We start from the raw sequence: 15,097 nt of genomic DNA, 5'->3' as shown, positions 1-15,097 counted from the left end.
CGAGAGAACTGTGGGACAAAAACATAACCATCTTTTATCACATTTTATGCAAGGGGCTTCCAGAGGAAGTGCAAAGACAATTCATATGATATGATATTTATAACGCGCTTACTACCCAGAGGTTTCTAAGCGCGGACCCAGAAATGGAACCTGTAGTGCTCCATGTCATTTTGCTTCCAAGGCGAGCAGGTTGCCCCTGAGCTATCCTCCCGAGACAAATCCAGAGACAATTGAAAAAGATTGTGGGAATGGAAGCAAAGCCATGGGCAGAAATACAACTAACAATCGTTCACCATTGTTGGTTAAAACAATAGAAAGATAGAAAGAAAATTGAGGACAGGAAGATTGAGAAAGCAAGATTAGTTCAGAAAAAGCTGTCGAAATTATCAGTGAAACAGGCAGTATTGACAAGTGGAGGGGATGGCTTCAACGCACAACAGGTACAGCTAGCAGTAAATAGACATTTTGCAGGAAGGGGAAAGTAAAAATATTTCCTAAGAAGGGTGAGGGTGCGCACCCAGGGCAAGAGGGTTTGGTTTTCCACCTCCACATGGTGGAGGGCTTAATGGGGGGCAACACAGATTTGGGTGACAGACACAGCAGTGTTTGAAATGTGGGAAGATGGGACATATTTCACGCCAATGCAGAAGTAGGGGAGGGATTCCACAGAATTGGCAAGTAGCTGATCCAAGAGGGGTGACAGCGTACCCCCACCGTATAGCACAGAACCACCTTAACATTATGCCCAAGATCACTCACAGTATCAGGCACAAGTGCCAGAAATACAACAGATGCAATAGGGGATGCCACCCCAAATACAGCAAGCACTAGTGCATACACAGCAAGCTCAGATACAGCAAGCACCAATACATACACAGGCACTATCCCAGCACAATGCATTGACATCATGGAATGCGAATATATTATGATATGATATGGCATTCATAATGCGCCTCTACACAAGTGTTTCAAGGTGTGAAATATTGCTGCAGTCACCCATACCTCGAATAAGGGTATGACAGTGGGAGGGAATACTTTTACCATCACAGGACAGGATAGGACATGATATAATATGATATGATATTTTATTTGTATCACGCTCATACACAAGTGTTTTAGAGCGTGACACAATACCCACAATAGGACAGCCCACAGAAAAACGATGTTTTCCATCTTATCTGTTACACCAGACCCACAAGAGGAACCGAGAGTCTGGGTAAAAAATTGGTGACAAAACATTTTCCTTTCTAGTAGATACAGGGGCCACTCATTCTTGTGCTAAAGAAAGGACATTTCCAATTCCAGGCATTGCCATGAACGCACAAGGATTTTTTGGGACAAGTACGGTTCCTTTTACAGACGCTTTACCCATTAGTATAGGAGAATATGACATATCCATGACACTATTATATTCACACAAAGCACCAGTTAACATATTAGGGAGAGATCTGATGAGCAAATTAAAGATGACAATTTCATTCACTGACCATGGGATAATAAGTTCTACCCCAGGGATCCATTATGTGAATGCGCAAGAATTCATGACAGTAGTCTATTGTCATAAATAGCAGAATCCTCCTCACCTGACACTTCTTCTGATGTTGAAACTGGTTCTTCCCTTGGAGGCAGGGCGTCACCGTCCTTCTTGCAGATATTCTCTCCTTGAAAAGATATGGTCTATCTCGGGAGGAAGCCACTATGCCCGCTGAGGCACCAGCCAAGGCAAGAGACCCCTACCTGGAAAAGACCAATGGAAGGGAAAAAGCAAATAAGGCAGAAAAACCCCTGCGATATTGCAGCGTGGTCTGGTGATAGCAATGGTGGAGGCGCACTGTGTGTCCCTTTGAGTGTGCACCCCTCTGGAAGGAGCCAAGGAGGCTGAGTTACTTTATATAGATGGTCCAAAAGAGTGTTGTCAGGGGATGCAGCAGAAAGAAACAGCTGCGGCATGTGGAGAAATCATTGCAAAGGAAGCGCTGTAGCAGGTAGCGCAAAGTACCAAAAAGGACTAGAAACCAGGGAGAGAAAGGCGACAGAGGAATGCAGAGAAAAGGAGGGTGGGTGCCCATAAAGACATATACAGCAGAAAAAAAAGCTGTAAGAAAAGAGTGAAAAAGGCAGCTGTAGCCGTGCTCGGCAAAGCGGGGCAACAGAGAGAAAGGAGGCAAGCAAAGTCAGAAAAAACAGAGGCGAAGGAAACGCAGTATGAAAACAGCATCTTACCCAACAGAGAAATTTCTTGGGTTGAAATGTGTGGCGAGCATCCCTGGAGCTGAATGTAAGGAGAACGGAGAGTGGCCATGTTGAAAAAAGACTAGAATGGGGAGGAAGTTCTATAGGTAACGTGGCAGCTCAGCAATGGCGCATACACCATCGGCTCCAAAAACTCCAGGAGGGGTGAATGGCGACAGTGTGCCCCACCTCTCATACCTGGAGGTTACAGGCTTTCCTGGGTTCTGGGGGTGGAAGCGTCATAGCAACCGGGTTGCCTTGATATAAGACACGGGTTCTCAAGAGCTATGTGATGTACGGTACCCCTTCCACTAAACGAGGTACTGAATTCCTCCCTTGTGGTTTCATGAGGTCCAAATGTGGAAGAGCTCATCTCATATTCCTCCGGTTCTTCAGGTGGTATAGGTCAAATCTTCTTTGTCTTGCAAGAATAAGCATCTGGTGTAAATGGGCAGAACAACGAGGAATGAAACACTGGGTAAAGCCTGTTTAAGGAAAGGGGTAGCTTTAACCTGAAAGCCACCAGATGGACCTTGGTGAAAGTTTAGAGGGTCGTATCCATCTGGGTAGATACTTTGTCGAAAGCCAGACCTTGGATCTGATCTCCCAGTCGGGAGCAGGGCTTCTATGCACATCTGCTTGTCTTTTGTATTCTTCTCTTCTTTTCTTTAGCCTTTTGTATGCCACCTTGTTTGTTTGAGAGGATATCTTTCAGAAAATAATCTATTGAAGGAACCTCTGACGCTGGTAAGGCAGCACAGGGAAGAGACCGCGGATGGAAACCATAGGTGCAATAGAATGGGCTCATGCCTATTGCAGCATGTATGGTGTTTTTGTAAGTGAATTACGCCGTTGATAACAAGTTCACCCAATTATATTGTTGAGAGTTGATAAAACAGCAGAGGTACTGTTCCATGGTGTAATTAAGCCTCTCTGTATGTCCATTGGTTTGCCAGTGATACCCAGACAAAAGGGCATGTTCTATGCCAAGAAGGTTGCACAAAGTCTTATAGAAAATGGAGGGAACTTACGCTGCATGGTCCGATATAATAGATTCGGTTAGGCTATGTAAACAAAATATTTCCTGAAAGAAAACTGTGGCCATTCCGGAAGCCGTCGGTACTCCTGTAAGAGGCACACAGCGGGCCGTTTTACTGTAGGAATCAACTGCCATCATAACTGCAATACACCCCCAAGAGGTTGAAGGTCAACAACAAAATTGGTGGACACTTGGCTCCTGGGTCTGGTGGGAGTACGGCTCTGTCCACAAAACCAATGGGTTTGCCAGTCCTATATTTGCACTGAGCACAAATCGGACAAGACTGAACAAAAGTCTTGACCTGCTTAGACATTATAGGCCACCAGAATGAGGGGAAAATGAGTTCCAAAGTGGCGTCATAGCCCTTATGACCTGCTGCCCTTCTTTTGTGACACCATGACATAACCCTTCTTTGAAGGATGTCTTCGGGAACAACTAAAAGATCATCATGGAAAAGAAGGCCGTCCTTCCTCGTGAGAGCACGATTAGACTGGTAGGGAACATACTTTGAGGAGGCTTCCTTAACTTTCTGTTGAAAGGAAGAAACGGTACAAAGAAGTCTGTTACTAGAGAAGAGCGACTTAGTCGTGGAGAAGGTTGAAGTCCCAGTGGAGAACCTTCATGACAAACTATCAGCTATGATGTTATCAGAACCTGGAATGTACGTGATTATGAAATGGAACTGAGCAAAGAAGTACGCTCAACGAGCTTGTCTGGCATTAACACAGTCCATTTGTTGTAAGACCTGTAGGTTTCTGTGATCGATCAGAATCTGTAAGGGATCTGTAGCTCCCTGTAGCAAATGACACCATTCAGTAAAGCCCTGCTTCATTGCCAGCAGCTCTTTTCGGTGACAGAATAGTTTAATTTTACTAGGGTTGAAGGTCTTAGAAAGATATGCGATGGGATATTCTCGTCCGTCGATGTACTGCTTTACCATGGCTTATAACACCCCAGCGGAGGAATCAGTTTCTACAATAAATGGAAGATTTGGATAGGGTTGTTTAAGGATGGGTGCGGAACAGAACAGATCCTTGAGACGACAGACGGCCTCTTCTGATGCAGGGCTCCAGACAAAAGGCTCATCCTTTTGGAGTAATGTTGTGATGGGAAGAACCGTCTTGGAGAATTCGGGTATGCATTTTCTATAAAAGCTAGCCAGACCCAAAAATTGCTGAATGCCCTTTACCGAGCATGGTGACAGCCACTGAAGCACAGCTGTAACCGTGCGCTAGTCCATCTCTATGTCCTCTTCTGAAAGCACAAAACCCAAATAGGGTACATATGTTACTTCGAACAGACACTTTTCAGGTTTAACAAGAAGCTGATTCTTCCATAATCTGTCCAAAACCTCTGACAAGTGAATCTGATGGAGTTCCCTAGACCGTGAGAATACCAGAATGTCATCCACATAAATGATGCCCAAACGGAACAGCATATCTTGGAATAAACAGTCCATGAAATGTTGAAAGATGGCAGGAGTGTTGATAAGCCGAATGGCATCACTTGGTACTTAAAGTGGCCGTAAGGGGTCCTGAAAGCCGTCTTCCATTCATCACCAGATCGGATGCATATGAGATGGTAGGCCCCCCGAAGATCCAGCTTGGAAAAGATGACTGCTCATTGGACAGCCTCCAGGATATCCCTTATAAGGGGCCTGGGATATCTATCCGGAATGGTAACCCGATTAAGGCCTCTATAATCTATACACAGCCGGAGCTCCTGCAAATCCTTCTTCGGAATAAAGAACAACAACACTCCAGCCAGTGACCTGGAAGGTCAGATAAGACCATTCAGTAGATTAGCTTCCAAGTATTCCTTCAAAGCCTTCTTTTCGGGAATGGTCATTGAGAACATACGACCAAAGGGCACCAGAGCATCCTGCACCAATTCTATGGCACATCCTCTGTGCAATGTGGGGGAAGTTCATTGGGGACTTTGTCCAGGAAAACCTCAATGTATTTCTGATATTGCTTTGGTATGCAATTGACTCCGGCCACAGGAGACCAAGTGACCAGACATTCTGCCAATGAAGAGTCCACATCTGGAAGACAATGGGCCTCATTACGAGGTAGGAGGTAGCCATGGTGCTATTAGCACCATGGCTACCCCATTACTGCATACCGGGTCCGGGTTCTCGGAATGGGTACTTACTGGGTCATTCCAACCTTGGAGGACCCGGTAAGTCCCCATTCTGAGAACCATTCCGCATTCCCGTTCGAGCCCCCATAGGGCTCAATGGGAAGGGGAAGGAGCTAATAACGGGCCCGCTTATAGTGGGCCCGTTATTAGCTCCCTGGTCCCTTAGCGGGTCTGGCTAAGGGACCTCGTAATGCGGCGGTAAGGGGTTAACGGCAATGGCACCCTTACCGTTGCCATTAACCCCTTACCACTGACCTCGTAATGAGGCCCAATGTGTGGCACAGAAATCTGAATGAAAGCTAAGGGTGTTCTGGTTCAAGTCATTGAGAGGATTATGTCTCCTCAGCTACGGCATTCCCAGTATAACTGGGAAATGGGCAGCCCGAATGATAGGAAAACAGAGAGGCCCAAGGGTACAGAAGTATGAGTGATGGGGCCAGAACTAACAGGCTTTCCATCCACCCCTTCAACGGCTTGGTTTTCTGTGCGTTCTTCTCCCAGCATTCTGTCTTTTTCCGCCCAGACCACGTCCATAAAAAAGTGCTGCAGCACCGCTGTCAGTCAGTGCCAGAGCCTCATTGGTCCTTTTCGGCAAATGAAGGATCAAGTTGACAAACTAGAAACAGCAATAGTGAGAGACGACAGAGTAGTTTTGCACATAGGTGATGAGGAGGGATAAACTGTAGAAGAGTGATAGCGCTTGATGCAAACAAACATTGGTGGCCGCAACCTTTGTGATTGAAAAATCTGCCAGCATAACTATGGGCTGCACATTTACAGTATAAGTTGAGCATGCCCTGCTTGCTGCCATCCTCAAAGCTCAAAAGCACATTGACCACACAGAGACACTTTGGGTATGAAATAATAATATGTAAACCATCAATTAAAATTGTCAGGTGCCTAGTGGTAAATCCAGCGGATTCATAGCAGAACCAACAAAGGAAGGAGATAACGTGCACAATTGCACTAAGTACACTGAATCCTATGATGAGATACCACATGTCACAGAAAATGCCCTACGCGGGAGGGACAATTCTTTTCATTGACGGGTCATTGTCAATAGACCAGGGCATGGGTGAAATGTATACTGGACAGCAGTGTTGAAATCAGAACTGAATGACTGCTTTGAGAAAGTGACAAGTGTGAGATTGCCATCACATTTCTCGGCACAAGCAACAGATTTGGTAGCACTGATTTTGGCACTTGAAACACATGTACATGAGGCAGTAATGGTGTATTCCAACTCCGCCGACGTGACGTTAACAGTACATGTATGACTGTCATGGTGGAAGAGGTGGAGCTTCCTACGCACAGATGGCACACCAGTGTAGCATGCGCCGCTATTGGACAGGCTCATCCCAACTTTCAGTGGCCATCGATGTGGTGAAGTGCCCAGCACACACAAGATGTGCAGATTTGATTTCTCACAGAAATTAGGCCACATATATAGAAGCAAAAAGATCAGCATTTTTTCTGAAATATCTGACATTGCGATCAAATACACACATGCACACAACATGGTAAAGAAGGAGGGTTTTAATACACTACCCATAGCACAAATTACCGAACTACTCGGAAGTGCACCACCAGAAGAGCAAGAGTTATGGACACAAAGGGGGTGCTCATTGCCCCCATAAATGTAAATGCAATGTGGTGGCAGCACAGCACTGGGAAACCAGTTATGCCTCTAGGGCTTCTAAAAGTGGCACTGGCACTAGACCAATTGCACCATCCAGCGCACACATCGAGACAATGCCTTGCAGTATTGATTGCGGAAGACTGTTTCATCCCAAATTTGGCGGAACACTTTGCAGATTTATTTGTAAACTGCTTGACGTGCCAGCAGTTTACTACAGGATACACTTTGAAAACACAGAGAGAAGCAATACCCTGAACCATTTCACCATTTGCATATCGATTATATAGATATGCTGCAGATTTGTAACTGCTACAAGTATATGCTAATAATTGTATGTCCCTTTTCTGAAGGATCAAAGCTGGTCCATGCACAAATACGGATGCCACATGTGCTGCGAAATTCCTCATATGCAAGGTATTTACAAGGTTGGGATTGTGCGAAGTGCTCCAGTCTGATAATGGACCCCACATTGTAAATAAAATGAGCTATTTGAGCACATCACTATTTTCATCAGTATTAAGCACACATCATTGTCCGCCTACCACCCACAAGCCAACAGCATCTATGAGCGTCTCATCGGCCTCCTAAAGGAGTGGATTGACAAACTAAAAGTGACACTGAAAAAAGGTTGGCTTCATTGCGTTCCTCTAGCCTGATTTGCATTACGCAATCAGCCCGGCTCTGACCACCACCCAACTCCGCATGAGCTGGTGACAGGAAGCTGTATGCACACACCCCTTGTTCCTCCCACTCGAGCTCAAACTGATGCAGAGAGTCCTGGCACTGGGTTAGGGCAAGAAATGCATAATTATTTGACGGCTATGATGGATTCTCTTAAATGTATGTTTCGACAGCTACGAGCGTGGCAGGGGCAGTTGAAGAAGACAGCTGAAGCAAATGAAGAAGTTGATCTGGAAACACTGCTGAAACAACTAGCCTTGTTCCTTGGGGGCAAGGTCCTCTGCAAATGTTATTCTAGAAAATGGCACAAGCCATGCTTTGAGGTACCATATATAGTTATGGCAGTTACACCAAAAGCAGTTCAAAGTGAGTCTGGTTAGACCTTGGTGACATTAAACTCTATAGAGGTGAGACCCCTTCTACCTGCCAACCCAGAACTTGAAGGTGAGGAAGAGGAGAGAAGAGTCCAGACAAGGTTCATGATGAGAAGCAATTGGCAGCAAGAATAGTAAAACACATTGGTCCTTTTGTAAACACACAGAAACTTCAGCAAACATTATTTGAACTATGCAAGTATAGAATACGCGTGATAAGAAAGAATAACAAATGCTTCCTATAACAATCATATGTTTTATTGTTAGGTTTTTATTGTTTATAGATTTATGTTTATAGATACTGGGCCTCATTACATGTTTGGCGGTAGCCGTGCCCTTAATAAGGGCTTTGCTACCACCAAAGTCACTACCAGCACCGGCACCCGCGAATGGGCCATTACCGGCCCATTACGAGTTTGAATGGGCCAATAATTGCCCATTCGCGGGTGCCGGTATGGCCGGGCTCCCGATCCCCATTCTAGGGCAGAATGGGGGTGGGGAGCATGGTTGCAGTGGCACCGTTTATAACAGTGCCGGTGCAATCACGAGTTCTGCTCGCGGGTGCCGCTCTGCATGCCTGGTCTGACCAGGCGTGCAGAGCGGCACCCGCAAGCAGCACTCGTAAGGTGGTGGTATGGTAACAACGGCGCAGGTAGCACTACCGGCACCGCTGTTGCCTTATCGCCACATTCGTAATGAGGCCCACTGTCTTTCAGTATTAGCACAATTTCCTGTGAAAATTTGCCCCTTGAAAAAACAAAAAGACTTGCTTTAAGTGGAAAGAATGGGATTGCTTAATCATATTGGATATTCGTTTTCAGCATTTAGAAGGAATAACACTTCTAGTTATCTCAAAAGGTGGACAATTTAGACATAATGCTTATAGCAACATTGTTTACATTTTAATACTCTAATGGCATTGAGGAAATTGGTCATTTACAATGTAGTCAGATCAGTGTACAGAAATATCACCATTGTCACAGTGACAAGTGAAATGGCAACATATGAATTCTCTATAGCACACAGATGAGAAGACTGAAAAGAAGTCTGCTAGATGACTTCAGACATCTGAGTAAATATATTACTGATTCTCCCCATGCTGCTAATAATTTGTGTTATGAACACATGAGCAAAGTGGGGGGAGAGACGTCTGATGACAGCTGTTATGCGTGTTCCCTCATCCCCTACATAATAACCGCTTCCAGGACATACGTAGTAACAGAGATACCAGAAAATAGACCACACTGCCCAAAGCGCCTAGCACTTTGCATGAATAGTGGGAAATTCCAAGGAAAACGGGCTACCTTACGATGGATGTCAAAAAAGATGTACCTTTATGAAGATAGCTACATAAAAACAAAAGCTATGAGGGATGATCCTTGGAGAAAAATAAGGTGACACAATGCATATTAGAACACCCAAATAAAGGATAAGTTAGAGTAACAGATGGGAAGCTATTACAGTGCATAAATGCCACAGAGAGAGAAAGGCTTGGGACACCTGGGGGCTGGGAAAGACCCCAATTATTAATACATGAACAGGTATTTACCTCAGAAGGTTGGGTTGAAGAAATGATGGGGTACAAAGCCCAAACACTCATGACAGTACCAGAGATGGTGCAAACTGCAAATGATTTATGCCTAATGGAAGGGACTGAATATTATAAATTACTCACATGGGTAGAGGATTAAGCAGGCCCCCTACCCATAACACCTATAAAAATGCAACATTATGTTTTAAGAATACTGGCCCGGTGAAGGTGTGAGGAAATAAGGGGTGAAAAAGTATTTCCAAGGTGCCAGGCATGAAAATAGGCATTGCTGTTTTGATAGACCACTATTGAGTCTGTGGTTCAAGAGCTTGTATGTAGCTTCCTCCAAATTGGATAGGATTGTGCTCCCAGGTGGTAATATGTACACCAGCAGCTCTAGTAGTACCTCAATGTGAAGTACAGATTGGTGATTTTCCCAATCACCAATCTGTAAAAAGATAAAAAGATATAGCATGTCTCTCACCCTAAAACACAGAAGGAGGGAAATTTACTTTTTGGCCAAATCAGGTGAGGCCATTCACGATATACTAGAGGAGTATAGATTGTTCACCAAGACGGCAATGTTCTTTTCGTCAGTCTTTATTACCATGCTACAGACAGCCGTGAATTCAAGGTGGTTGCAAATAACACGATGGGAATTTTCAATAAAGGCACTGTGAAAGGCTTTAATGCCATAAAGGAGCAGCTGAGGGGAATAAGAGTTAAGAACCTGCAGAATCAGTACGTTCTCAATCTGATAAGGGCCATGGAGGGTAGCATGTGGGCAAAAAGTGGGCCTTCTTGCTGCACATTTATATACCCGCCCATGATAGGGGAAATGGAACCCTCTCAGAAGCCAGAGCCATTTTAACAGAATTGCACACAAAAATGGTGGAGGAGGTGGAAGAGATTGAGAATGATGACTGGCTCAATTACCTGTTCTCTTGGATACCCTCCTGGCTAGCTAATGTATTCCTACTACTGGCTTTCTGTGTTCTAGGAATAACAATAAACGGTTATAAAAGGCTACCAAAGGGGCAATTGGAATGGAAATTGTAATACACTTGAATACTCATGCACATGAGTATACCCATACATCTAGGCCGTCTTTACAGTCAGTCTCCAGGCGTACCCTTGCCCGCTTTGCTCCCTAAATTGACGCTCCTCCAGTCAGCGAGGCCTTTGCACTTATTCAACCCTCCACTATGGTGCCTGGCGGGTCAGCAGACTCCTCTGGACTCCTCAGGTGACCAAGCCATCTCGGCGTAAGCAGCCGTCTCCCAGCACAAGTCGAGTGAGGATAGCGCCACCAGTGGGCCTCTCGCACAATACTCCAGGCCTTGGGTAGAGGCTGCTCCAGTTCCACCCAGGACTGATTTGTATCTCAGTTGCCACCGCACTTCCAAGTACCAGATTTGACCATGGCAGTCCCCAACGACTCCCCTCCTGGTGGCACCTCCTCCGGATGGCCAGGCACCACTCGTCAAGGATGTATCTGAAAAGATGATTTGGTCGATGTCGGCGCTCTAGCTAAGAGCAGCCATTTTAGCAGCTGCTCAACAGCCCCCATCCTGAATTCTGAGTTTTGAGGTAATGTGGAGCATTCATATCCAGCAAAAAACTGGAGGTTATTCCTCCACTTTACCTCCAAAAATCTGTGGCTTTACTGCACGGTATTGCACTCATGGTAAATACGTAAAAGAAACTCCAGTGAGTCTTATAGACTACAAAAACAGGAATGTATTCTGCCTTAACACCAGTCATAATCCTGTGGTGAGGTCAGGGGATTGAGTGTTGTCAATGGTAAACAGCTTTGGAGGTAAATTGGCCGATTTACAGCCGATTTACTGACAAACTCGCAATGAGGCCTTAGTTTTGAAGTCCGCCTTGGAAGTCACTGTTGAAAGGTTTTTGGAGATGTGCAATTGACTTGGTGGATGCTTGCTGTGTGCAATTGAATATTAGTCCAGGTTGGTCCTTATGTAAGTGCCCCCCCACTAACTTTCTTGCTTTGTCTGAGTTTAACTGTAGGATTCTTTCTAGGGTCCTAATGCCTGACTTTCCCGCTATGTTGATTTAGGTGTCAAGTCAAAGGTGTTCATTGAATAAAATCTGCAAGGTCCTTGTTTAAGTGTTCTGTACGGTGGACCTGCTGAGGTTTAGTGGGAATGGGATGGACAGGAGGAGATTCTCTGGTAGATTAAGGGCCATTTGATTGGATAACCACTTCACATTTACAGTGCTTAGAATCAGGAGGAATCCTGCATGAAAGGTATTATGAAAAAAATAGATTATTAATATTTTGGTTGCCTTATCATAAATTACTTATCTCGAGCATTTCATTTTAAGGAACTTTTCCCTATTGTAAGAAATGATGACACACATTTTCTATCCACATATGGATGATCAGAGCACACTCTGCCCCTCTGCTTTACCTTTCTTGCTTCAATAATGTGTTCTCTCCCTGCAAAACTTTTAAGCAGCAACTCTGTGGTATTCAATGCTGTCCAACCCCACCCAACTCACAAGTACATACATAATTGGGGTAGATATGCGAAGTGTCTGTGAATTTGCAATTGTGTGCAAACCTGACTGCAAATGCACAAGCACAGATTTGCAATCCACGAAAGCTCCAAACGTGTTTTTCACAAACACTGATTAGGACTGCGAAAAAGTGTGAAAGGGCAAAGTTAGTGATTTGCAATTATGGAATAGCAAACAATATTACAATTCGCTATTAGCGAATAGTTGCAAAAGCACGAAGAATCCAGCAAATGTTCCAAACCTCCCTACTGCTGATGGGAATAGGGAATAAAGTATATAACGAAGAACTCTCACAACACCCACAATGGTAGGACTATGTGGCGAGTGGGCAGCATACACAGGAAAAGAATTACTCTTTCTGAGCAGCATGAAAAGGAAGTACATGCACGATAGAGCGGTTCCAAGTCGTTTTACCAAAAGGAATTCCTACGAAGTAATTTATTTAATAATAATAATAATTTAGCATTTATATAGCACTAGTAACCCTCAGGCATCTGAGCGCTGCTTATTATTACCCACGGTGTGTGGTGCTCATTTATTGACTTCGGAAGGATGAAAAGCACTGCAGAGATTCGAACCTGCATCGACAGGCTCTGCACAAATATCAAAGCGAGCACTCTACTTGCTGTGCTATCAAAGGAATGCTGCCAAAATAAACACATACATTTTTTTAAATGGGGGGAATCCCCTTTAATCCTCCCCTTTCCCTATACTAGTCCCCCTACCCCAAACCTCCCCACCCCTTTTACCTCAGACCCCTATTTAATTAGATGTTTCTTTCAGCGGAATTCCTTCAAAATAAATTACAGCATAACGACGGGATACGGATAGAGCGGGCAATATAACACCCGATCTAGGATTCACCTCCTTTGTTGGGATCTCTAGCACAGGTGTTATGTTGCCTACACATGCTCATCTCAGGGAGTTTCCAGTCCACAGGGTCATGGCAGGTGGAATTTCACAAAGTGCCATGGCACGCTGCTTCCGCTATTTCTTAAGGCCATGCTCTGGAGGATAGCTCAGGGGCAACGTGCTCACCTTGGAAACAAGACGACATGGAGCAACGTAGCTTCAATCCCCAGATCTGCGCTTAGAAACCTCTGGATATTAAGCGTGTTATAAATAACCTATCATATATCATTAGTACATGTACACACTTCCCACATGCCTGCAGAGATGGTCGCTTCTGAAGGAACATCACTATGCTATTGCAATATCCCTAGTGTGAAAGGCATAAAGGACGGGACCCACATCTTTCTCTGACCCCCTGGCAACCACCCGCACAGACACTGCCCATCTCCCAGGAACAGACAGCACTCTAATGCGCAAACTATTGCCTTTGCACAACGGCATGGTATCTTGGGCCCACCCATGATTTCTACATCTTCAGGCACAGTAGCGTAAATGCATGGCTTGCATATAGAGAACTCGCCAATGGTTGGTTTCTCGTTGAGTGTGTCATTACTATGGCATGGTAGAGACATTGGCCCTCATTACGACCCTGGCGGAGAGGGGTTTACGCCAGCGTAATGCATGGCGTACCTCTCCGCCAGATTACGACATTCCGTAGCGCCATGGTGATTTTTACGCCCGGATTTTCCGGGCGGAAAAATACATGGCGCTACGGGACCTCTTGTTAATTACGCCACCGTAATCTACGGTGGCGTAAATTAACGCCTTCCCCACTCCCATTATACCCTATGGGGCAAAAATGGGAATGGGGAAGGGTAAATGGGGATTGGGGACTTACCGCCCCGCCAAGGTCGGAATGGGGTGGTAAGTCCGCCAACCCCCATGGCGGAGTTGGCAGCTCTGCGCCATGGTCCATGGTGCAATTTGCAAATTGCACCATGGACCTCCGCCAGGGTCGTAATGAGGGCCATTGTGATGAATCAACTTCTGGGCGCCTGTGGTCCAGGGATGAATATCGGTTTCGAAACCATCAATCAGCCGCACACCTCCAGTACACCAGAAGGGATCTGAACAGATTGGAATACAAGTGAATTATAAGACCTCCTTGTGCAATTTTGGTAACGTGGACCGAACGGCAGGCTTATCTCTGCAAGGTCGTGGATCATTGGTTAGTTGCAACACAGCAAAAATACAATTATTACCAAATGATAAAAGGGACTGTCCAGTCAAGTTTGTATAAAAAGATCTTCTTTAATATAGCACACTACAATTTTAACCCACAATGTAAAGGAACACAGAAGACAGACAGTTTCACAAAGGAATGGGATGCACTCTGGATACTGACAGAAGTGTAGTTGGTAAAGCAATCAGTCTTACTGTTCAAGGTCATTTGGTTTCACCACCTAAAGGGGAAAAGGGTCATAACTGTCTTTAGGGGCCTTCAGAGAAGGACCAGGGGGACAGAACCACAATGTGCCTGGTGCTGAAGAAGTTCTTGGTCCTCGACAGCGTCAAGGCGGTTCCAGGGCACTTCACAGCCTGTGAGACAGAGTTAGCGGCGAGAGACAGCTGCGGGTACCAGGGGGCAGGCAGTTCGGCAAGCAAGGCTGGGTGGACGTCTGCAGGCTGTCTGGCGTGGTGTCACAGGGCTAAGAATCATTGTCTCTGTGCGGGTTTGTGGATCTGGAATGCTAGTTGAGGTGTCTCGGACGGCTCTGGCGACTGCGGCGTAAAAGCAGTCAGCAGTGCAGCTGGATGCAGTTCGATAGGACTCGACTGTCTCGAAATTGTCCTTAAAAAGATGGATGCACGATGATGCTTGAGTGGAACTCCTCCTAGCTTCTTCGCAGGGCCTGTGTCCTTTCAAGGCGGACGGCCCAAAGCTCAGGAGGGTGTTAGCAGGCAACAGCTTTGTCCTTCGTCCAGAGACTCTCCAGCACTTCCCACCTAGGAAGCTTGCTGTCAGAACCTAGCAGGGTACGCTGTGTGCTGGCTGGGTACTG

The sequence above is a fragment of the Ambystoma mexicanum genome, chromosome 8 (genome assembly GCF_040938575.1).
Source record: "Ambystoma mexicanum isolate Mex_15411 chromosome 8, UKY_AmexF1_1, whole genome shotgun sequence".
In the NCBI taxonomy this organism is placed as follows: Eukaryota; Metazoa; Chordata; class Amphibia; order Caudata; family Ambystomatidae; genus Ambystoma; species Ambystoma mexicanum.
This window is presented reverse-complemented; position numbering follows the sequence as displayed.